This window comes from Ornithorhynchus anatinus, chromosome 1 (genome assembly GCF_004115215.2).
Source record: "Ornithorhynchus anatinus isolate Pmale09 chromosome 1, mOrnAna1.pri.v4, whole genome shotgun sequence".
NCBI classification, from domain to species: domain Eukaryota; kingdom Metazoa; phylum Chordata; class Mammalia; order Monotremata; family Ornithorhynchidae; genus Ornithorhynchus; species Ornithorhynchus anatinus.
Window position 1 is genome coordinate 133624341 of NC_041728.1, and position 25729 is coordinate 133650069.

General features: G+C 45.9%; 1 protein-coding gene across 3 annotated transcripts in view; it reads left to right on the plus strand.

Moving 5' to 3' along the window:
* The window catches only part of MAP3K13 (mitogen-activated protein kinase kinase kinase 13), a 244792-nt gene that overhangs the window by 25244 nt on the left and 193819 nt on the right, over nucleotides 1–25729 (plus strand). For all 3 annotated transcript variants that reach the window (XM_029065954.2, XM_029065946.2, XM_029065960.1), the window contains one exon: nucleotides 3994–4266. The gene's annotated coding sequence lies outside the window, so the exon portion shown is untranslated. The remainder of the gene's footprint in view (nucleotides 1–3993; nucleotides 4267–25729) is intronic.

Consider the following 25729-nt stretch of genomic DNA (forward strand, 5'->3'; position numbering starts at 1 on the left):
GATACTTTTTTGTTTTCAAAAACTTCAGCCATTTTTTTGATGATAATAATAATGATGATGATGATGGTATTTGTTAAGCACTTACTATGTACCAAACCCTGTTCTAAGCACTGGTGTAGATACAGGGTAATCAAGTTGTCCCACTTTTAACCCCCATTTTACAGTTGAGGTAACTGAGGCACCGAGAAGTTGTGACTTGCCCAAGTTCACCCAGCAGACAGTGGTGGAGGGGGGATTAGGATAATAATAGTGGTATTTGTTAAGCACTTACTATGCTCCAAGCACTGTATTAAGCACTGAGCTAAATGCATGATAATCAGGTTAGACCCAGTCAATCAGTGGTGTTTATTGAGTGCTTACTGTGTGTAGAGCACTGTGCTAAGCACTTGGCTGGGTACAATAATAATGAGGATGGTATAATAGTGGTATTTGTTAAGCACTTACTATGCGCCAAGCACTGTATTAAGCACTGAGGTAGGTGCATGATAATCAGGTTAGACCCAATCAGTGGGGTTTATTGAGCACTTACTGTGTGCAGAGCACTGTACTAAGCGCTTGGCTGGGCACAATAATAATGAGGATGGTATTTGTTAAGCGCTTACTATAATAATGTTGGTATTTGTTAAGCGCTTACTATGTGCAGAGCACTGTTCTAAGCGCTGGGGTAGATACAGGGTAATCAGGTTGTCCCACGTGAGGCTCACAGGTAATCCCCATTTTACAGATGAGGTAACTGAGGCCCAGAGAAGTGAAGTGACTTGCCCACAATCACACAGCTGACAAGTGGCAGAGCCGGGAGTCAAACCCACGACCTCTGACTCCCAAGCCCAGGCTGTTTCCACTGAGCCACTGTTCCCTGCCGAGGTCCCCGTCCCTCATGGGACTCAAAGATCATCTTATTTCTCACCTCCTCTCCCACCGCACCGATCCTTGTTGCCCATGACTTCGGTCTAGGAAGGTGGATGGCGGGGGGAATTCTCTCCATTTGATCTCTGGAAGCTCCTTGCCCTCTCTGAATGTTCCAGCTGCTCTCCTTTGTGCAGCCTCGTCTGAGGAGAGAGCTTGTGTGTCATCACTGCTGCCCTCTTTTCTCTCCTTTATACGCCTTGAGAGGAGAAAATAAATAGCAGTTGGGGCGATGCAGGGGAGACTGTAAACCTCCCTGTAGACTCTAAGCTCTGTGTGGGCAGGAATCGCATCTACCAACTCTCTTATATTGCACTTTCCAAGCTATGCAAACTAGGCAAACAGTAAGCTTTTTTCATTTTTTATGGCATCTGTACAGCGCTTACTATGTGCCCGGCATGTTCATTCACCTCTCCTCCCCCCGCTTCACCTCTCCTCAGCTAAGTCCTCTTTTCCCCTCTTTCCCTCTGCTCCCCCCACTCTCCCTTCCCCTCCCCTCAGCACTGTACTCATCCCCTCAACTGTTTATATTTTCATTACCCTATTTATTTTGTTAATGAGATGTACATCACCTTGATTCTATTTATTGCTATTGTTTTATTGAGATGTTGGTCCCCTTGATTCTATTTATTGCTATTGTTTTTGTCTCTCCATCTCCCCCGATTAGACTGTAAGCCCGTCAAAGGGCAGGGACTGTCTCTATCTGTTACCGATTTGTCCATTCCAAGCGCTTAGTACAGTGCTCTGCACATAGTAAGCGCTCAATAAATACTATTGAATGAATGAATGAATTGAGCGCTTACTATGCGCAGAGCACTGTACTAAGCGCTTGGAATGTTCGAAACGCTGGGGAAGATACAAGCTATCAGTTTGGATCCCGTCCATGTCCCATGTAATAATAATAACAATAATGATGATGGTATTTGTTAAGTGCTTACTGTGTGTCAAGCACTAAGCGCTGGGGTAGAAACAGGGTAATCAGGTTGTGCCACATGGGGCTCACAGTCTTAATCCCCATTTTGCAGATGAGGTCACTGGGGCACAGAGAAGTGAAGTGACTTGCCCAAGGTCACCCAGCAGACACGTGGCAGAGCCGGGATTAGAATCCACGTCCTCTGACTCCCAAGCCTGGGCTCTTTCCACTAAACCATGCTGCATCTCATTGTCAGACTGTTCATATGGGGATCACAGTCTTCTCCCCCATTTTCCAGATGAGGGAGCTAAGGCCCAGAGAAGCAAAGGTCACACAGCGGAGAAGTGGCGGAGCCGGGATTAGAACTCAGGTCCTTCTGAGTCCCAGGCCTGTGCTCGATCCACTAGGCCTTGTGGCTTCTCCAAATCTGCCTGTGCGTGACCAACTCCTCTCCGGCTTCTCTCACTGAGCCCAAGGGACCTAACCCTTCATCTCAGCCCAAAATAATTGGAAGAGAGGAGCAGTTTGGCAGAGCCTGGATTAGATCCCAGGTCCTTCCGACTCTCAGGGCCCTGCTTTTTTCTCTAGGTCACTCTGCTTCTCAATCTAGATTTTTATGCACATATACTGTTTTCATTCATTCGGTCGTATTTATTGAGCGCTTACTGTGTGTAGAGTACTGTACTAAGCGCTTGGGAAGTACACTTCAGCAACAAATAGAGACTATCCCTGCCCACAGCGAGCTCACAGTCTAGAAGAGGGGAGACAGACATCAAAACAAGTAAACAGGCATGAGCAACATCATTATAAATAAATAGAATTATAGATACATACACATCATTGATTTGACAAATACAGTATCAAAGCGTATATTCCCATTTGGATGAGATGGGTGAGGAAAATGAAATCATTTGTCAGATACAGACCCCTATCACAAACAAGTTAAATAAGAAGCTTTTTGGTTATCTTAGAAGAAGCAATTGGCTTCTTGTCTAAACATGGTCCAAAGTAGTAATTTAAACTTCATCCATTCTCAAATGTTTGAAGAAAAAAGAAGCACATTGCTATGCGTGCTTGAAGTTTATTCATTTTCTTTATCACATAATCCTAGTTCCAGGTGCAGAGGTGAACACTGGCTGGCATACCTTATTGATTGTGTCAAGGAAAGGCAGTTCCTACCAGAAACTTCTCAGACAGATACTTCAGAGCAAACTGGGGAATTCCAGGGAAGTCGAAGTTCACCCATTGAAATAGAAAACAAAATAATGTTTGTCTTTGGGTAATCATTAACTGGCCTCCTTTGAAGTTTTTTTTTCTAAATTATTGAAAAAAGAAAAAATGATTTCATCTTCCAAGTTAGTATATCAGTGAGAGAAAGATTCAGTCTCTTGAAAGTTAACTGCAACCAAATTTTTTTTATGGTATTTAAGCACTTACTATATACTGTCACTGTACTAAGCGCTGGAGTAGATTGAAGTTAATCAGGTTGGACACAGCTGTGTCCCATATGGGGCTCACAGTCTTAATCCCCATTTTACGGATGAGGGACCTGGCAGCTCTTTTGCCATGACTTCCCATCCCAAACTAGGGTTTAGTAGTATAATAATAATATTAATAATAATGATGTTGTTGGTTAAGCACTTGTTACGTGCCAAGCACTGTTCTAATCACTGGGGAAGATACAAGGTGATCAGGTTGTCCCATGTGGAGCTCACAGCCTTCATCCCCATTTTACAGATGAGGTGACTGAGGTGCAGAGAAGTGAAGTGTCTTGCCTGAAGTCACACAGCAGACAAGTGGCGGGGCCTGGATAAGAACCCACAACCTCTGACTCCCAAGCTTCGGCTTCTGCTAGAAGAACCCAGAATTCAAAAAAGGATTCAGTGGTGAGGGGAGACTTCCCTTTGGTACCTAAATGACAAACAGATAACTAATACCGAACAGATTAGAGGCCCGGAGTCCTCTCCATAGCCTTGGCGTGTTCCCTCTGGGTGGTGAAGAGTGTAGGTAGGCAAAATTTCAAGCTTCTAGGAGGTACAGCCACAATCTGTGACTCTCTGACAACTTCCTCATTTTCTTCAAGGTGTGATAACATTTTTGTTTGCATTCTCTCCTAGAGTGACTCAGAGTGTAAATCCTCTTAGAATTTCTAAATCTCCCTTTTATTGTTGCAGTTGGAGTTGCGAAGGAACTCTTTACTCCCCAAGACAGATTCAGAGTGTGATCCTCCACATCCCGTACCAAATGGGAGCTACCCCACCTTCTTTTTCTAACGTACTCTGAAATTATGGCAAAAAGACAAACGCGTCAACCCCCTCAGTCCTTTGGCAGAATAAACTTTCAAGATGTGTGCAGAAAAATTTGAGGGTCACTTTTTTCTTCCTGACTTAATGGATATGTGCCTATTCTCCACAACGATTATCAATCACCATCAGGAAGTCTTACAGGTAATAAAAACTCTTTTATGTTACTCTTTTTTTTCTGAAATGTCAATGTGGAGACGGAATATCTCGCTACTTTTCCTGAGTCGGTGAAGCTTGGTTGCTTATTTGTTTAAATGAAAATGAATAAAATCAATTAATATCAAAATCGGTCAGTGTGTGGTGTTACATGAGAACCTACTCTTCAATCTGTAATGTAAATTTAGCCTCCTTTTTGACTGCCAGAGCTGTTGCTTAAAATTCAGTAGGAGCAAAGCCAACTCAGCTCTACGGAAAAGATCGGGCCCAAACTTCAGTATTCCCAGTCAACCAGTCCACCGTATTTGAGTGTCTATGGTGTGTGGAGCTCAAAGACCAATCCCATCCCTCCAGCTTAACAGGAGATGGATAAAATTTCTTTTCAGACAGGAGGGAAAAGAGAATGGGAAGCAAGATGGGTGAATGAAGGATTGCTTAAGTAGTAGAGTGCATATATCATTATGTACATGAGTTATTGCGGCTGGTGGAGGAAATGCTGTAGGTGAAGAGGAACTGAAGTGGTAATAATAAATGTGTATTTGTTAATCGCTTACCATCTGCCTTCAAACATGCCCCTGTCTTCAAACATGCCCATGTCTCCCCCATCCTAAAAAAACCCTCTCTCAACCCCATTTCCCCTTCCAGTTATCACCCTATCTCCCTACTTCCCTTCCTTTCCAAACTCCTAGAACAAGTCGTCTACCCTCGCTGCCTAGAATTCCTTAACTCCCATTCTCTCCCGGACCCCCTTCGATTTGGCTTCTGTCCCCTCCACTCTACCGAGACTGCTCTCTCTAAGGTCACCCGTGACCTCCTTCTTGCCAGATCCAATGGTTCCTACTCTATCCTGATCCTCCTTGACCTCTCAGCTGCCTTTGACACCGTCGACCATCCCCTTTCCTCCACACCTTATCTCACCTCGGCTTCACGGACTCCGTCCTCTCCCGGTTCTCCTCTCACCTCTCCAGCCGGTCGTTCTCGGTCTCCTTCGCGGGCTCCTCCTCTCCCTCCCATCTTCTAACCGTCGGGGTTCCTCAAGGGTCAGTTCTCGGCCCTCTTCTGTTCTCCATCTACACTCACTCCCTCGGTGAACTCAATTCACTCTCACGGCTTCAACTCTCATCTCTATGCAGAAGACACACAGATCTACATCTCCTCCCCGTCCTCTCCCCCTCCCTTCAGGCCCGTATCTCCTCCTGCCTCCAAGACGTCTCTATCTGGCTGTCTGCCCGCCACCTAAAACTCAACATGACCAAAACTAAGCTCCTCATCTTCCCTCCCAAGCCCTGTCCTCTCCCTGACTCCCTATCACCGTACGACCATCCTTCCCGTCTCTCAGGCCTGTGACCTCAGTGTCATCTTTGACTCGTCTCTCTCGTTCACCCCACACATCCAATCCATCACCAAGTCCTGCCGGTCTCACCTTTATAATATCGCCAAGATCCGCCCTTTCCTCTCCACCCAAACGGCTCTCGTGCTGGTACAACCTCTAATAATATCCCGGCTGGATTATTGTGTCAGCCTGCTCTCTGATCTCCCTTCCTCCCGTCTCTTCCCATTCCAGTCAATTCTTCATTCCACTGCCCGGCTCATCTTCCTGCAGAAACACTCTGGGCCTGTCACTCCCCTTCTTAAAAACCTCCAGTGGTTGCCTATCGACCTCCGCAAGAAACAGAAACTTCTCACGCTGGGCTTCAAAGCTCTCCATCCCCTTGCCCCCTCCTACCTCTCCTCCCTTCTCTCTTTCCACCGCCCAGCCCGCACACTCCGCTCCTCCGCTGCCCACCTCCTCACCGTCCCCCGTTCTCGCCTGTCCCGCCATCGACCCCTGGGCCACATCCTCCCGCCGTCCCAGAACGCCCTCCCTCCTCACCTCTGCCAAACTAATTCTCTTCCCCTCTTCAAAACCCTACTGAGAGCTCACCTCCTCCAAGAGGCCTTCCCAGACTGAGTTTCCCCTTTTCCCTCTCCTCCCCCTCTTCCTTCCCCTTCATCTCCCTCAACTAAGCCCTCTTTTCCCCCCTTTCCCTCTGCTTCTCCCCCTCTCCCTTCCCACCCCCTCAGCACTGTACTCGTCCGCTCAACTGTATGTATTTTCATTACCCTATTTTGTTAATGAGATGTACATCACCTTGATTCTATTTATTGCTATTGTTATAATGAGATGTTCATCCCATTGATTCTATTTATTGCTATTGTTCTTGTCTGTCCGTCTCCCCCGATTAGACTGTAAGGCCATCAATGGGCAGGGACTGTCTCTATCTGTTGCCGATTTGTACATTCCAAGTGCTTAGTACAGTTCTCTGCATGTAGTAAGCGCTCAATAAATACTATTGAATGAATGAATGAATGTGCCAGGCACTGTACTAAGCGCTGGGGTGGATACAAGGAAATCGGATTGGTCACAGTCCCCGTCCCACTCACAGTCTCAATCCCCATTTTACAGATGAAGTAACTGAGGCACAGGGAAGTACAGTGACTTGCCCAAGGTCCCACAGTAGACAAGTGGGGTAATAATAATAATAATAATGTTGGTATTTGTTAAGCGCTTACTATGTGCCGAGCACTGTTCTAAGCGCTGGGGTAGACATAGGGGAATCAGGTTGTCCCACGTGGGGCTCACAGTCTTAATCCCCATTTTACAGATGAGGGAACTGAGGCACAGAGAAGTTAAGTGACTTGCCCACAGTCACACAGCCAACAAGTGGCAGAGCTGGGATTCGAACTCATGAACCCTGACTCCAAAGCCCATGCTCTTTCCACTGAGCCACGTAGCCGGGATTAGAACCGAAGACCTTCTGACTCCCAGGCCCATGCTCTATCCACTATGCCATGCTGCTTCTCCTGGTAGGCAGGAGATTTTCCCAAAGGGAGAAGAAAATCAGGGAAAATCTTCTGTAGGCATTGGAATTTCAAAAGGAGAGGAAAGCTGTGGTCTGGCAGATTTGAAGGGGGAGGGAGTTCCAGGTGGAAGGGACAAGGGACGAGAGGTGAGAGGAAGGGATGATGTTGGGTTGTGTTAAGCGCTTACTATGTGCAGAGCACTGTTCTAAGCGCTGGGGTAGATACAGGGTAATCAGGTTGTCCCACTTGAGGCTCACATTTTTAATCCCCATTTTGCAGATGAGGTAAATGAGGCACAGAGAAGTGAAGTGACTTGCCCACAGTTACACAGCTGACAAGTGGCAGAGCTGGGAATCAAACCTATGACCCCTGACTCCGAAGCCCAGGCTTTTTCCACTGAGCCACGCTGCTTCCCTAAGATGGTGAGAAGGTCCTCTGGAGAGGAAAGAATTGGGGAGTAGCAGGTGAAGAGGGAAGGAAAAAAGAAGAGAGTGTGTGGAAAGACTTAAAGCCAGGGGTTAGGAATTATTACTTATCACGGAGGGAAGTGGGTAGCCTTTGGAGATTCTGGAGGAGGGAAACTCTCCTCCTCTGAGGTCGCTTTGGTCAGGGAAACTTGGATTGGAGAACTACCTCCCGTAGATTTTCCTTTAGAAGATACGACTGGCTCTTTCAGTTTTCAGTTTTTTTCTTGTCTAAGTTCTCAAAAGTTCTTTGGAATATTCAGAGGGGCGTTGCAGCAATACTGAGTACTGTGTCTTGGGGAGAAACTCAGGAATTGATTTGAATTGGAGGTTGTAAAGATTTATGATTTTTAACGTATTGATGCCTTCCACTAGATCTGCCCAGCCTGAGTAAAGCGGAGAATTGAAGAATATCTGGTGCATTCGTTCATTCATTTATTTAATACTATTTCTTGAATGCAGGAATTGATTTGAATTGGAGCTTGTAAAGATTTATGATTTTTAATGTATTGATGCCTTCCACTAGATCTGCCCAGCCTGAGTAAAGCAGAAAATTGGAGAATATCTGGTGCATATATTCATTCATTTATTCAATAGTATTTATTGAGTGCTTACTATGTGTAGAGCACTGTACTAAGCACTTGGAATGTACAATTTGGCAACAGTTCGGTGGATTTGCAACACTAAAATGGCCCATGCTGAGAATTCAAGCCATCCTGAATTCCCAGTCAGTCAACTGGAAAGCATTATGGCCTAGTGGATAGAGGACCTAAATTCTAATCCTAACTCTGCCACTTGTCTGCTGTGGGACGTTGGGCAGATCACTTCACTTCTCTGTGCCTCAGGTAACTCGTCTATAAAAGAAGAGAAGCAGCGTGGCTCACTGAGAAGCAGCGTGGCTCACTGGAAAGAGCACGGGCTTTGGAGTCAGAGGTCATGGGTTCAAACCCCGGCTCTGCCACTTGCCAGCTGTGTGACTTTGGGCAAGTCACTTAACTTCTCGGTGCCTCAGTTCCCTCATCTGTAAAATGGGGATTAAGACTGTGAGCCCCACGTGGGACAACCTGATTCCCCTGTGTCTACCCCAGCGCTTAGAACAGTGCTCGGCACATAGTAAGCGCTTAACAGATACCAACATTATTATTATTATTATTATAAAATGGAGATATAATAATGTTGGTATTTGTTAAGCGCTTACTATGTGCAGAGCACTGTTCTAAGCGCTGGGGTAGACACAGGGGAATCAGGTTGTCCCACATGGGGCTCACAGTCTTAATCCCCATTTTACAGATGAGGGAACTGAGGCACAGAGAAGTGACTTGCCCACAGTCACACAGCTGACAAGTGGCAGAGCCAGGATTTGACGGCTACCTTACTGTTACAGGCTCTCGTTATATCCCGGCTAGACTACCGTGTCAGCCTTCTCTCTGACCTCCCTTCCTCCTCTCTCGTCCCGCTCCAGTCTATTCTTCACTCCGCCGCCCGGCTCATCTTCCCGCAGAAACGCTCTGGGCCTGTCACTCCCCTTCTTAAACAACTCCAGTGGTTGCCTATCAACCTCCGCTCCAAACAAAAACTCCTCACTCTAGGCTTCGAAGCTCTACGTCACCTTGCCCCTTCCTACCTCTCCTCCCTTCTCTCTTTCTACCGCCCACCCCGCACGCTCCGCTCCTCCGCCGCCCGCCTCCTCACCGTCCCTCGGTCTCGCCCGTCCCGCCGTCGACCCCCGGGTCGCGTCCTCCCGCGGTCCCGGAACGCCCTCCCTCCTCACCTCCGCCAAACTGATTCTCTTCCCCTCTTCAAAACCCTACTTAAAAATCACCTCCTCCAAGAGGCCTTCCCAGACTGAGCTCCTCTTCTCCCTCTACTCCCTCTGCCACCCCCCCTTTACCTCTCCGCAGCTAAACCCTCTTTTCCCCCTTTCCCTCTGCTCCTCCACCTCTCCCTTCCCATCCCCACAGCACTGTACTCGTCCGCTCGACTGTATATATTTTCGTTACCCTATTTATTTTGTTAATGAATTGTACATCGCCTCGATTCTAGTTAGTTGCCATTGTTTTTACGAGATGTTCTTCCCCTTGACTCTATCTATTGCCATTGTTCTCGTCTGTCCGTCTCCCCCGATTAGACCGTAAGCCCGTCAAACGGCAGGGACTGTCTCTATCTGTTGCCGACTTGTTCATCCCTAACGCTTAGTACAGTGCTCTGCACATAGTTAGCGCTCAATAAATACTATTGAATGAATGAATGAATGAACCCATGACCTCTGACTCCAAAACCCGTGCTCTTTCCCTCATTGGTTCATTCATTCGTATTTATTGAGTGCTTATTGTATGCAGAACACTGTACTAAGTGCTTGAGAGAGTACAATATAGCAATAAAGAGACACAGCGCTTAGAACAGTGCTTGACAATCTAAGAAGGATTAGATAGTATCATCAGCCTTTAGCTCTGATTTGAAATCACTACTACAATAATAAAAATAGCAATAATAATTGTGGTATTTAAGTGCTTACTATGAGCTGGGCACTCTTTTAAGCAGTAGGTAAGGTAGAGGATAAGTGCTTAACAATAATAATAATAATAATTTGGTATTTGTTAAGCGCTTACTATGTGCCAAGCACTGTTCTAAGCACTGGGTACAAGGCAAGCAGGTTCATTCATTCATTCAATAGTATTTATTGAGCGCTTACTATGTGCAGAGTTGTCCCACATGTTGTCCCACAGGGGCTCACAATTTTAATCCCCATTTTACAGATGAGGTATCTGAGGCACAGAGAAGTTAAGTGACTTACCCAAGGCCACACAGCTAAGTGGTGGAGCGAACCCAGGACCTCTGACTCCCAAGCCCCTGCTCTTTCCACTGAGCCACGCTGCTTCTCTACAAATTATTCTAGTTATTCTTAACAAATACCATCATCATCATCATTGTATTTATTGAGCACTTACAATGTGCAGAGCACTGTATTAAGCACTTGTGAGAGTTAAATATAATAGACAAAGTCCCTGCCCACAGCCAGCTTACAGAGAGGGAGACAGACATTAATATCAATAAGTAGAATTACAGATATGTATGGAAGTGCTGGGGGCCGGGAGGGGCGAATGAATAATAATAATAATAATAATAATGGTGGTATTTGTTAAGCGGTTACTATGGGCAAAGCGCTGTTCTAAGCGCTGGGGGATACAAGGTGATCAGGTTGTCGCACGTGGGGCTCGCAGTTTTAATCCCCCTTTTACAGATGAGGTAACTGAGGCACAGGGAAGTTAAGTGACTTGCCCAAAGTCACACAGCTGACAAGTGGCAGAGCCGGGATTCGAACCCATGACTTCTGACTCCCAAGCCCGGGCTCTTTCCACTGAGCCATGCTGAGCAAGTCGGGGTGATGCAGGAGGGAGTGGAGGAAAAGGAAAAAGAGGGCTTAGGGAAGGGGACTTGGAGGAGATGTGCCTTCAGTATGGCTTTGAAGGTGGGGGAGAGTCATTGTCGATATGAAGAGGGAGGATGTGGGTGCGATCGAGGTACAGCGAGAAGGTTGCATTAGAAGAGGAAAGCGTATGGGCTGGGTTGTAATAGGAGATTGGTGAGGTGAGGTAGGTGGGGGCAAGGTGGTCGAGTGATTTAAGCCGACGGTGAGGAGTTTCCGTTGGAGGTGGAGGTGGATGGGCAACCACTGGAGCTTCTTGAGGACTGGGGAAACATGCTAAGCTTAGGAAACACGGCCCGAACGGTTTTGTAGAAAAACGATCCGGGCAGCAGACTGAAGTACGGCCTGGAGTGGGGAGAGACAGGAGGCAGGGAGGTCAGCGAGGAGGCTGATACAGTAATTAAGGCGGGATAGGATAAGGGATTGGTTAAACGTGGCAGCAGTTTGTATGGAGAGGAGAGGGCAGATTTTAACAACGTCGTGAAGGTCGAACTGGCAGGATTTAGTGATGGATCGAATAGGTGGGTTGAGGGAGAGAGAGAGGAGTCAAGGATAACGCCAGAGTTACGGGCTTGTGAGACAGGGAGATTTTTATCAGTGTTGTGAAGGTTGAACCGGCAGGATTTCGCGATGGATTGAAGAGGAGCAGAGTGGCTTAGTGGCAAGAGCACAGGCTTGGGAGTCAGAGGTCATGGGTTCTAATCCCAGCTGTCAGCTGGGTGACTGGGGGCAAGTCACTTCACTTCTCTGTGCCTCAGTTACCTCATCTGTAAAATGGGGATGAAGACTCTGAGCCTCACGTGGGACAACCTGATTACCCTGTATCTACCCCAGCGCTTAGAACAGTGCTCTGCACATTGTAAGCGCTTAAGTTATTATTATTATTATTATTTTATGTGGGTTGAAAGGGAGAGGAGTCAAGGATAATGCCAAGGTTATGGGCTTGTGAGACAGGGAAGATGGTCTTCAGGGGAAAGAAAGGGTTTGGGTGGCAAGATAAGGTGCTTTGTTTTGGGCATGTTAAGTGTGAGGTGACGGAAGGATGTCCAGGTAGAGATGTCTTGAAGGCAGAGGAGATGCGAGACTGGAGAGAGGGAGAGAGATCGGGGAGGAGATGTAGATTTGGGGGTCATCCGCATAGAGATAATAATAATAATGATAATAATGTTGGTATTTGTTAAGCGCTTACTATGTGCAGAGCACTTTTCTAAGCTCTGGGGGAGATACAGGGTAGTCAGGTTGTCCCACGTGAGGCTCACAGTTAATCCCCGTTTTACAGATGAGGTAACTGAGGCACAGAGGAGTTAAGTGACTTGCCCATAGTCACACAGCTGACAAGTGGCCGAGCTGGGAGTCGAACCCGTGACCTCCGACTCCGAAGCCCAGGCTCTTTCCACTGAGCCACGATAGTTGAAGCCGTGGGAGCGAATCTCCAAGGGAGCAGGTGTACGGCTATGTTAGCTATCCATACTTTAACTTTTGTCAGCTTTGTTTTGTTGAAGAGGTAAATATTAAATCTACTAAATGAGCTCTGTTGGGTTGCTTTTCCTTTAGCCTCAGATCATTCTGTTTGCAGCATTTAGAGATAATTTATCATATTTTAAAATAAAAATTGTTAAAAATGCCTACCTGAAAAGCTTCTGAGTTTACGCATCATATGTATTTAATAATAATAATTGTGGCATTTAAGTACTTACTGTGCTAAGCACCAGGGTATATAGAAAATAATCAATTTCAACTCAGTCCCTGTTCTACATGGTGGGCATAGTCTAAGGGGAGAGAGAACAGGTATTTCATTCCCAATTTATAGATGAGGAAACTGAGGCTCAGAGAAGTGACTTGCCCCAAATCACACAGCAGGCAAGTGGCAGAGCTGGGATTAGGAACTAGGTCCCTTGACTCCCAGGCCCGTGCTCTTTCCACTAGGCCACACTGCTTCCATATCAGGTACAAGCAAAAGGAAAGACATTTACACATTTTCGAAGACAATAACCATACAATTCAAATTTACTTCCAAAGTAGCAGCATTGAACACATAGAAAACAGTAGTATCTGAGTGCTTACTCTGGGCAGAAGGCTGTACTAAGCACTCCGGAAAGATCAATATTGTTAGTAGACATGAGCCAGGTCCTCAAAAAGCTTTAAAAAATGCCTTAATTAAAATCCGACTGGTAATTAGATATTTGCAGTAGTAGTATTTAGTAAGCATTTACTGTGTGCAGACCACTGTACTAAACTTTGGAAGGGCGTACACACTTGGGAATTAACGTGGTCGCTGTCCCTCATGGCTCATAATCTAAGAAGGATCGGATATTCTGTCATCAGTCCTCAGTTTTGTTCTGAAATGACTACTACAGTTATAATAATAATAATAATTGTAGTATTTGTTCATTCATTCAATCGTATTTATTGAGTGCTTACTGTGTGTAAAGCACTGTATTAAGTGCTTGGAAGAGTACAATATAACAACAGACATATTCCTGCCTTCAACGAGCTCATAGTCTAGAGGGCGAGACAGACATAAATATAAATAAATCAATAAATCAATAAATAAATTACAGATCTATATATATGTGCCATGAGGATGGGAGGGAGAATTGTTAAGTGCTTACTATATACCAGGCAGTGATCTAAGCACTGGGGTAGATAAAGGATAATTGGATTGGTCACAGTCCCTGTCCCATATGGGGCTCACAGTCCTAAAACCCAATATACAGATAATAATAATAATAATTGTGGTATTTGTTAAGTGCTTACTACGTGCCAAGTGCTATACTAAGGGCTGGGGTAGATACAAGCTAATCAGGTTGGACACAGTCCCTGTCCCACATGGGGCTCACAGTCTCAATCCCCATTTTACAGATGAGGTAACTGAGGTCCAGAGAAGTAAAGTGACTTGCCCAAGATTACACAGCAGACAAGTGGCGGAGCCAAGACGAGAACCCTCTTCTGACTCCCAGCCCTGTGCTCTGTCCACTAGGCCACGCTGCTTGATTATTTTTTTTTAATAGCATTCATTAAACATTTAATATGTCCTAAGAACTCAGTAAGCACTGGGGTAGCTTCAAGATATTCAGTTTGAACCCAACTCTGTTGTACTCAGTCCAGTGCAGTGCTCTCTATACAGTAAGCATTGTAAATTCCATTAAAGCATTTTAATTCCATTTAAAACAATAAATAAAATCCATTGATTGAATGACACAATCCCTGTTCCACTTGATACTCACGGTCTCAGGGGAAAGAGCCCGGGCTTTGGAGTCAGAGGTCATGAGTTTGAATCCCGGCTCTGCCACTTGTCGGCTGTGTGACTGTGGGCAAGTCTCTTAACTTCTCTGTGCCTCAGTTCCCTCATCTGTAAAATGGGGATGAAGACTGTGAGCCCCACGTGGGACAACCTCATTCCCCTGTGTCTCTCCCAGCGATTAGAACAGTGCTCTGCACATAGTAAGCGCTTAACAAATCCCAACGTTATTATTATTATTATTATAATCTCTAAACATCTGCTCTCAGATGAGGTGCAAATGCCTAGATCTCTGACCCACTTTCCTCCTTTTGGATATCAACTGGTCTGATCCTCTCCAAAGTTAATAATAATAATAATAATGTTGGTATCCGTTAAGCGCTTACTATGTGCAGAGCACTGTTCTAAGCGCTGGGGGAGATACAGGGTCATCAGGTTGTCCCACGCGAGGCTCCCAGTCTTAATCCCCATTTTACAGAGGAGGGAACTGAAGCACCGAGAAGATGCAATTCTCAAACCAAACCGTCTATCTTTATCACCGGCGTAATTACTGAAACACGTTCGATTTCAAAACTGCGTAGACCTTCGTATAAACTTTCTTTTCACAGTGCTCAAATCAAATGCCAATCTGAAGGAGAAACATCTGACCCACTCAAGACATGAATAGTCACTTGGTTTTTAAAATGTACCTAGATAAACGATAATTGTCATCGTCGTCATCGTGGCAAATTCATGAAGCATCCCATATTTTTCCCTACTGAAAGTGCACCTCCTCCAGAAGGCCTTCCCAGACTGAGCCCCCCTTTCCTTCTGCTCCTCCTCCCCTCTCCATTCCCCCTTCTCCCGCCCTCTGCTCTTCCCCTCCCTCCAGCACTGTGCATATTTCTATATATTATTTATTATTCTATTTTGTTAATGATGAGTATATATAAGCCCATCACTGGGCAGGGATTGTCTCTATCTGTTGCCGAATTGTCCATTCCAAGCGCTTAGTACAGTGCTCTGCACACAGTAAGTGCTCAATAAATACTATTGAATGAATGAATATCTATGATTCTATTTATCTTGATGATATCTACGCCAGACTACTTGTTTTGTTCTGTTTTGCTTTGCTCTCTGTCACCACCGTTTAGACTGTGAGTCTGTAAATGGGCAGGGATTGTCTCTATCTGTTGCCCAACTGTCCATTCCAAGCGCTTAGTACAGTGCTCTGCACACAATAAGTGCTCAATAAATACTATTGAATGAATGAATATCTATGATTCTATTTATCTTGATGATATCTACGCCAGACTACTTGTTTTGTTCTGTTTTGCTTTGCTCTCTGTCACCACCGTTTAGACTGTGAGTCTGTTACTGGGCAGGGATTGTCTCTATCTGTTGCCCAACTGTACATTCCAAGCGCTTAGTACAGTGTTCTGCACAGAGTAAGCGCTCAATAAATACGATTGAAGGAATGAATGGTATTTAAGTGCTTACCGTGAGCCCAGCACTGTACTAATCGCTGGTGTAGATACAAAATAATCAGGTCCTGTGTTGAGCTCACAGTCTAAGAAGGAGGGAGAACAGGAAGTGAATCCCTATTTTGAGGTATTGAGATCCAGAGAAGTTAAGTAGCGTGGCTCAGTGAAAAAGAGCCTGGACTTCGGAGTCAGAGGTCATGAATTCGACTCCCGGCTCTGCCACTTGTCAGTTGTGTGACCGTGGGCAAGTCACTTCACTTCTCTGTGCCTCAGTTACCTCATCTGTAAAATGGGGATTAACTGTGAGCCTCACGTGGGACCACCTGATTACCCTGTATCTCCCCCAGCGCTTAGAACAGTGCTCTGCACATAGTAAGCGCTTAACAAATACCAACATTATCATTATTATTATTATTAAGTGCCTACCTCAAGACCACACAGCAGACAAGAGGCAGATCTAGTTCTCTTTCCCTTTCCCCGCACCCCATCACAGTAATTAAATTTGCTCTCACACTCGTCCCAGTATCATCTAGAAGAGAGAGGAAATAATAATAATGATTAAGGTGCTCGTTACTTTCCCCTAAGGTACTTTCCACTAAGCCACGCCGCTTGATCTCGGACACGCTGCGGTTGAGCTGGTGAATACCTGTGGTGTCTATGTGACAAGCACTCTTCTAAGCACTGGGGTGGATACAGATTAATCAGGTTGGATACAGTCCCTGTCCCACATGGAGCTCACACTCTTAATCCTCATAATAATGTTGGTATTTGTTAAGCACTTACTATGTGCAGAGCACTATTCTAAGTGCTGGGGCAGATACAGGGTCATCAGCTTGTCCCACGTGAGGCTCACAGTCTTCATCCCCATTTTCCAGATGATCGAACTGAGGCCCAGAGAAGTGAAGTGACTTGCCCACAGTCACACAGCTGACAAGTGGCAGAGCTGGAATTCGAACCCGTGACCTCTGACTCCCAAGCCCATGCTCATTCCACTGAGCCACGCCGCTTCTCTTTTACAGATGAGGCAACTGAGGCCCAGAGAAGTGAAGTGACGGGTCCAAGGTCACACAGCAGACAAGTGGCGGAGCCGGGATTAGAACCCTGGTCCTTCTGACACCCCAGCCCGGGTTCTAACCTCAAGATGAAAGAGGTGGGGTGGAGAAGTCATGATGTGTCACTGTGTTGGTATGATGAAAAAAGTAGGGCCCAGTTATTAGTGACGGTCACCTGAGTTGTGAGGATCAGACCAGGTTATCACTTTCCCAGTTACTCTCCCTGCCTCATGGGTGGGGGTCAAAGGACAGATGTTAAAGAGCAGCTAAAGCGGGCCTGGGTTTTTTTTAATGGTATTTGTTAAGTGATTACTATGTGCCAGGAACCTTACTAAGCGCTGTTTGGTAATTACAAGCTAATCAGGTTGGACACAGTCCCTGTCCCACATGGGGCTCACCCTCTTAATCCCCATTTTCCGCAGCTAAACCCTCTTTTCCCCCCATCTCCCTCTGTTCCTCCCCCCTCCCTTCCCATCCCCTCAGCACTGTACTCGTCTGCTCAACTGTATATATTTTCATCACCCTATTTATTTTGTTAATGAAATTTACATCGCCTCGATTCTATTTAGTTGCCATTGTTTTTACGAGATGTTCTTCCCCTCGACTCTATTTATTGCCATTGTTCTTCTCTGCCCGTCTCCCCCGATTAGACCGTAAGCCCGTCAAACGGCAGGGACTGTCTCTCTCTGTTGCCGACTTGTTCATTCCAAGCGCTTAGTACAGTGCTCTGCACATAGTAAACTCTCAGTAAATACTATTGAATAGCTGGGGGAACCGAGGCCGGGAGAAATGAAGTCAGTTGCCCAAGGTCACAGAGCAGATAAGTGGCAAAGCTGGAATTAGAACCCAGGTCCTCGGACCTCCCGCCACGCCACTTCTGCACTTGACCCTGTTGTATACCGGTGGTGAGTCATGGTATTTGTTTCTCTGTGCCTCAGTTACCTCAGCTGTAAAATGGGCATTAAGACTGGGAACCCCACATGGGACAACCTGATCACCTTGTATCCTCCCCAGCGCTTAGAACAGCGCTTTGCACATAGTAAGTGCTTATCAAATGCCATCATTATTATTATTAAGAGCATATTGTGTGTCAGGCACTATTCTAAGCTCAGGGGAGATACAGGTTAATCAGGTTGGACACAGCCCCTGTCTCACTTGGGGCTCACTGTTTTATTCCCCATTTTACAGGTGAGGGAACTGAGGCACAGAAAAGAGAAGTGATTTGCCCAAGGTCACACAGCAGATGCGACAGAGCTGGAATTAGAACCCACGTCTTCTGGCTCCCAGGACTGTGCCCCTTCCACTAGACCGTGCTGCTTCCAATGCTGCCCATCTCTTTCCACGGCGCTCCTCTCTGCCTCTTTTCTTCCGCTCTCCCACCATTTCCCTTATCGCTTTTGCTCCTTTGCCGTCATTTCCCCACTTTCACTGTCTCTCTACTCCGCCACGGCACAGGGCACGCCTTCCTGCTGGGCAGCTTGGACCTGCCAAAGAGTGCTTCTCACTGCGCCTCCATCTCGTCTATCACACCGCCGACCCCTCGTCCTCGTCCCGCCTCTGGCCTGGATCGCCCTCCTTCCTCAAATCCGACCGACAGTGACTCTCCCCTCCTTCAAAGCCTCACGGAAGGTCCATCTCCTCCAAGAGGCCTTCCCTGACTAAGCCTCCACCTTTCCCTTCTCCCGTCCCCTTCCGCGTCACCCTGACTTTCTCCCTTTGCTCTTCCCTCCTCCCAGCCCCACAGAGCTTACGTACATACCTGTCATTTATTTATCTCTATCGATGTCTGTCTCCCCCTCTAGACCCTAAGCTTGTGGTGGGCAGGGGTGTGTGTGTTTATTGTTCGTCTTGTTCTCTCCAAAGAGCTTAGTACAGTGCTCTGCATATATTAAGCGCTCAATAAGTACGATTGAATAAAGAGAACAATGGCCAAGCCTGAAAGTGGGTTGTCCAGTGTTGAGGACACCCATTTTTTGAGAAGCAGCGTGGCGTAGTGGCTAGAGCACGGGCCTGGGAGTCAGAAGGTCATGGGTTCTAATCCCGGCTCCGCCACTCTGTCTGCTGTGTGACCTCGGGTAAGTCACTTCACTTCTCTGGGCCTCGCTTATCTCACCTGAGCCCTAATGAGAGCTCACCTCCTCCAAGAGGCCTTCCCAGACTGAGCCCCCCCTTTCCCTCTGCTCCCCCCTCCTCCCTTCCCCTCCCACCCTCTGCTTCTCCCCCTTCCCCTCCGCACTGTGCTCATTTTTTTATATTATTTATTACCTTATTTATTTTGTTAATGAGGTGTACATCCCCTTGATTCTATTTATCTTCATGATGTCTTGTTTCTGTTTTGTTCTGTTTTGCTTTGCTGTCTGTCTCCCCCATTTAGACTGTGAGCCCATCACTGGGCAGGGATTGTCTCTATCTGTTGCCAAATTGTCCATTCCAAGCGCTTAGTACAGTGCTCTGCACATAGTAAACGCTCAATAAATACTATTGAATGAATGAATGAATGACTATGAGCCCCATGTGAGAGAGGGACTGTGTCCAACCTGATTACCTTGTATCGACCCCAGTGCTTAAAACAGTGCGTGGCATATAGTAAGCGCTTAACAAATACCATCATTATTATTATTATTATTATTCACCATCCCCACAAACCACCCTCTGTCCATCTGCTTCTCCCCATTGAGTACACTCCTTTGCCTTGTTTTCAGCTGGTCTGCCCCCCCAGTCTGGCTTATTGATTTTTTTAGCACAGATCCTCCCTCCACCAGAGTTCCTATGGATCCAGAAGGGACTGTGATGGCTGTGGCGCAGACCGGGGTAAGGGGACAGTTAGAGTGAGGGGTCCTTCCCCCACAGAGAAAATAGGGCAGACCCAGCAACTGGGAGCCCGTCTTTTAGACTGTGAGCCCGTTGTTGGGCGGGGATTGTCTCTATCTGTTGCTGAATTGTACATTCCAAGCGCTTAGTACAGTGCTCTGCATGCAGTAAGCGCTCAATAAATACGATTGACTGAATGAAAATGGCTTGTTTTATGGCATTGTATGGCGTGGTGTGCCCGGCTAGGGCCTTCAGGGGCCACCCTCTGAGGAGAAGCATGTCCGACTCTGCCGCACATTCTCTCTGTGACCTTGGGCGAGTCACTTCACTCCTCTGTGCCTCAGTTCCCTCATCTGTAAAAGGAGGATTAAGACTGTGAGCCCCATGTGGGGCAGGGGCTGTGTCCAACCAGATTAACTGGTATCCACTCCAGTGCTTAGAACAGTGCTTGGCACATAAAAAATGCCACAGTTATTATTGTTAAGACCCTCTGGCCTGGATCAGTGCATTCCCGGGACAAGGAGGGGTGAGCTCCGGCCCCCTCTTGGAGGAGATCCTCCCTGACTGTCCCCAGGAGGAGTCTTTTTGATTCCCCCACTTCCCCAACCTCACCTTCCCTCAGTTGCTGGCCCAGGGCGGGCCGGGGCCCGGAACCCCAAACCGAATCAGTTCAGCCGTCCCTTTCCTCGGGCTGGCCTGCAGTTGGGACTGTAATAATTAATAATAATAATCATATTAAGTGCTTACTATGTGCCAAGCACATACTAATCACTGGGGTAGATACAGGATAATCAGGTTGGATACAGTCCCTATGCCTCGGGGGTCACAGGCTAAATAGGAGGAAGAACACGGCGTGCAGTGTGGCTTAGTGGAAAGAGCCTGTGCTTGGGAGTCAGAGGTCGTCGGTTCTGATCCCGGCTCCCCCACCTATCAGCTCTATGACTTTGGGCAAGTCACTTAACTTCCCTGTGCTTCAGTTACCTCATCTGTAAAATGGGGATGAAGACCGTGAGCCCCACGTGGGACAACCTGATTACCCCAGCGCTTTGAACAGTGCTTGACACATAGTAAGTGCTGAACAAATACCATAATTATTATTATTATTATTATTAACACACTTTAATGCTAACTTTCTCACTGTACCTCTATCCTATCTTGCCACCGACCTCTTGCCCACATCCTACCTCTGGCCTGGAATGCTCTCCCTCCTCCTATCAGGCAGATAATTGCTCTCCCCCACTTTAAAACCTTATTGAAGGCCCACCTCCTCCAAAAAGCCTTCCCTGACTAAACCCTCTTCTCCTCTTCTCCGGCTCCCTTCTGTATCGCTCTTAACCTGCTCCTTTATTCATCCTCCTTCCCATCCTCACAGCACATATGTATATATTTGTTTATATCTGTTCATATATTTATTTCTGTTAATGTCCGTCTCCCCCTCTAGACTGTGAGCTCATTGTGGGCAGGGAATGTGTCCGTGTGTGGTTATACTCTACTCTCCCAAATGCTCAGTACAGTGCTTTGCGCACCGTAAGCACTCAGTAAATACGATTGAATGAATGAATGAGTGAACAGGTATTGAATCCCCAGTTTACCGATGGGGCAATTTGAGATACAAAGAAATTAGATGACTTGCCCGAGGCTCCTAGCAGGCAAGTGGTGGAAGCGGGATTGTAATAACAATAATAGTCGTGGTATTTGTTAAGCTCTTACTATGTGCCAGACATTGTACTAAGCGCTGGGGTAGAATAATCAGGTCCCACATAGGGCTCCCAGTCTCAATCCCCATTTTACAGATGAGGTAACTGAGGCTCAGAGAAGTTATCTGCCTTGCCCAAGGTCACAAAGCAGACAAGTGGCAGAGCCAGAATTAGAACCCAAGTCCTCTGACTCCCTTTCGAACTCGGCCGTGCTGCTTAATAGACCTGGGTTCCCCACCCAGCTGGATTCATTTATTCATTTTATTCATTTATTCTATTTATCTTATTAATGATGTGCATATATCTATAATTCTGTTTATCTGTTTTGATGCTAATGATGCCTATCTACTCGTTTTGTCTGTCTCCTATTCATTCATTCATTCATTCATTCAATTGTATTTATTGAGCGCTTACTATGTGCAGAGCACTATACTAAGCGCTTGGAAAGTACAATTCGGCAACAGTTAGAGACAATCCCTGCCCAACAATGGGCTCACAATCTAGAAGGGGGAGACAGACCAAAAAAACCAAACAAATAGGCATCAATAGCATCAAAACTAGACTGTTCTAGATCATGGGCCCGTTGTTGGATAGGGATTGTCTCTATCTGTTGCCGAATGGTACTTTCCAAGCGCTTAGTACAGTGCCCTGCACACAGTAGGCGCTCAATAAATACGATGGAATGAATGAGTTCAGCATCCCACTCTCCGACCCTCCTCTCGCCGCTGGGACCTAGAGCTCAAGGACCTGCCGTCCCCACCATGTCACTGTAAGTCACCAAGGGAAGGGAAAGCCGAGGCAAACAGGAATGGGCCGAAACGGAAACAGTTCAGGTTGAACTTTTGTTGGGGTATGAAACAGGTACCTGTTTTATACCCCTGTGTAGAGGTAAATGTATCCTGGTTTTTATTTTTGGTTTGAAATATTTTGTTTACTGGGAGTGTGTCTGTTTGTTGTTATATTGTACTGTCCCACGTGCTTAGTAAGGTGCTCTGCGCACGGTAAGTGCTCAGTAAGTATCACTGATTGACCTGTTTTGTACCCATATGTAGAGGTCAATGTATCCTGGTTTTTATATTTGCTTTAAAATATTTTTATTATCTGACAGTACCAGGGATTGTGTCTGTTTACGGTTATTCTGTACTCTCCCAAGTGCTTAATAGAGTGCTCTGCACACGGTAAGTGCTCAATAAATATCATTGACTTACTGACTGACCTGATTTGTGTCCGTATGTGGAGGTCAGTGTAGGCTGGTTTTTATTTTTGCTCTAAAATATTTTTATTATCTGGCAGTACCAGGGAGTGCATCTGTTTGTAGTTATATTGTACTCACCCAAGTGCTTAGTACAGTCCTCTGCACATGGTAAGGGCTCAGTAAATATCATTGACTGACTGACCTGTTTTGTATCCGGATGTAGAGGTGAATATATGTTGGTTTTTATTTTTGCTTTAAAATAATTTGTTTACATGGAAGTAACAGGGAGTGTGTCTGTTTACTGATATATTGTACTCTCCCAAGTGCTTAGTAGAGTGCTCTGCACACAGTAAGTGCTCAATAAATCTCATTGACTGACAAACCTGTTTTGTACCCGTATGTAGAGGTCAACGTATGCTGGTTTTTATTTTTGCTTTAAAATATTTTTATTATCTGACAGTACCAGGGAGTGTGTCTGTTTGTTGTTATATTGTACTCTCCCAAGTGCTTAATACAGTGCTCTACACACGGTAAGTGCTCAATAAATAGCATTGATTGACTGACTGAACTGTTTTGTACCCGTATGTACGGGTAAATGTACGCTGGTTTTTATTTTTGATTTAAATTATTTTTATTCATTCATTCGATTGTATTTATTGAGCACTTACTGTGTGCAAAGCACTGTACTAAGCCCTTGGAAAGTCCAAAACAGCAATAAAGAGAGACATTCCCTGCTCACAATGGGCTTACAGTCTGGGGGGGGGGGGGGGGGGAGACAGCAAAATAAGTAAACAGGTATAAATATAAATAAATAGAATTATATTTATATACATATATTCATAAGTGCTGTGGGGTGGGGAGAGGTACTTGGCGGTGGCAGAGAATGTGTCTGTTTACTTTTATATTGTACTCTGCCAAGCGCTTAGTACAGTGCTGTGCACACAGTAAACACTCAATAATAATAATAATGATGGTATTTGTTAAGCGCTATGTGCCAAGCACTGTTCTAAGAGCTGGGGTAGATAAAAGGTAATCAGGTTGTCCCACGTGGGGCTCACAGTCTTCATCCCCATTTTACAGATGAGGTAACTGAGACACAGAGAAGCGAAGTGACTTGCCCAAAGTCACACACCAGGCAAGTGGCGGAGGCAGGATTAGAACCCACGACCTCTGACTCCCAAGCCCGGTCTCTTGCCACTGAGCCACGCTGCTTCTCCATATCATCGACTGACTGACCTGTTTTGTACCCCTATGTACAGATAAATGTATGCTGGTTTTTATTTTTGATTTAAAATATTTTTATTACTTGGCAGTGCCAGGAAATATCCGTTTATTGGTCTCTCGTACTCTCCCAAGTACAATGGTCTGCACACAGTAAGCGCTCAATAAATACCACTGATTGACTGGGGGCCGTAAACATTTACAAGAACAAAGCATTTAAATGAAATATACGTATGTTTGGCCAAGGAGTGTTCTGCATTTATTTTCGTTTGCTGACACTGGCCACGGTATTCCTTCCTAAATACCTGTCCTTAGTCAGGGAGATATCGGAATTGATTGCCAAAACGTATGTTTTTAAAATTTGGCCCGGAGCGAGTTCATGTGTAAATATCTTTACATCCTCTTTAAATGCTGCTTTTAAAGTAATTCATAGACTCCCCCTGTAAGCATTTTTAATGTATATTTTCATCCTTTTCTGTTTTTCCTGGATCACTTTCTGCTGGGTAAGGATTCGTCATCCTAGAGCGTTGTAATATGTCACCTTTTAAAATTCCTTGCCGGCAGGTACAGTTGGGAATCACCGTTTATTGGGAGGGTGAAGGAAGTTCATCTGTTGCATAAATTCACTGTGGCGTGACTGCTTTCTCTTCCTGTCATTAATGTTGTAGTCTGATTCATAGCAATTTAGGAGGAGACTGATCGAAGCACCCTTCCCTATAAAATAGCCAAATCCGCTTAGGAACATTGTTAAGTGTTGTCTCGAAGTGATAAAAATGAATTTGCCCGGCCTCTGGTGGCTTAAATTATAATTCCCCGGCTAGCATTGAGCTCTTTGTGGGAATGAATTTCCATTTAAATTCCCACAAATTATAGCCGTTATTATCCTATATTTCGGTTGGACGGGGAGGAACTTTTTAGATTGTCTCCATTTTCCTCTTTCCTTTCAATTGCTACTTAAAAGTAGAGAAGCAGCGTGGCTCAGTGGAAAGAGGCCGGGCTTGGGAGTCAGAGGTCATGGGTTCTAATTCCGAGTCCGCCGCTTGTCAGCTGAGTGACTTTGGGCAAGTCACTTCACTTCTCTGTGCCTCGGTTGCCTCATCTATAAAATGGGGATGAAGACTGTGAGGCCCACGTGGGACAACCTGATTCCCTTGTGTCTACCCCAGCGCTTAGAACAGTGGTCTGCACATAGTAAGCGCTTAACAAATACCAATATTATTATTATTATTATTATTTCAGATGGGTATGGACATAAGTGCTGTGGGAGTCAGGCAGAATTCCAAGTGGTAAACAACTTGGGCCTTGGAATTAGAGGACCTGGCTCCTAATCCTGCCTCTTGACCCTTAATAATGATGGCATTTGTTAAGCGCTATGTGCAAAGCACTGTCTAAGCGCTGGGGAGGATACAAGGTGATCAGGTTGCCCCACATGGGGCTCATAGTCTTCATCCCCATTTTACAGATGGGTTAACTGAGGCACAGAGAAGTGAAGTGACTTGCCCAAAGTCACCCAGCTGACAAGTGGCTGAGGCAGGATTTGAACTCATGACCTCTGACTCCCAAGCCCAGGCTCTTTCCACTGAGCCACGCTGACACTTGTCTGCTGCGTGAGCTTGGGCAGGTTACCTTACTTCTCTGAACCTCAGTGATCTCATCTGTAAAATGGGGGTTAAGACTCTGAGCCCTGTGAGGAGCATGATGATGATGATGGTATTTGTGCAGTGCTTAAAGTGTGTCAAGCATTGTTGTAAGCGCTGGGGTAGATACAAACTAATCAGGTTGGACACAGTCCCCATCCCACATGGGGCTCCCAGTTTTAATCCCCATTTTACAGATAAGGTCACTGAGGCCCAGAGAAGTTAAGTGACTTGCCCTAGGTCACACAGCACACAAGTGACAGAGATAGGATTAGAACCCAGAACCATGTGACAATGCAGAACCCTGTGACTCCCAGGCCCATGCTCTGGCCACTCGGCCATGGACTGTGTCTAACTTGATTAGCTTATATAATAATAATAATAATAATAATGTTGGTA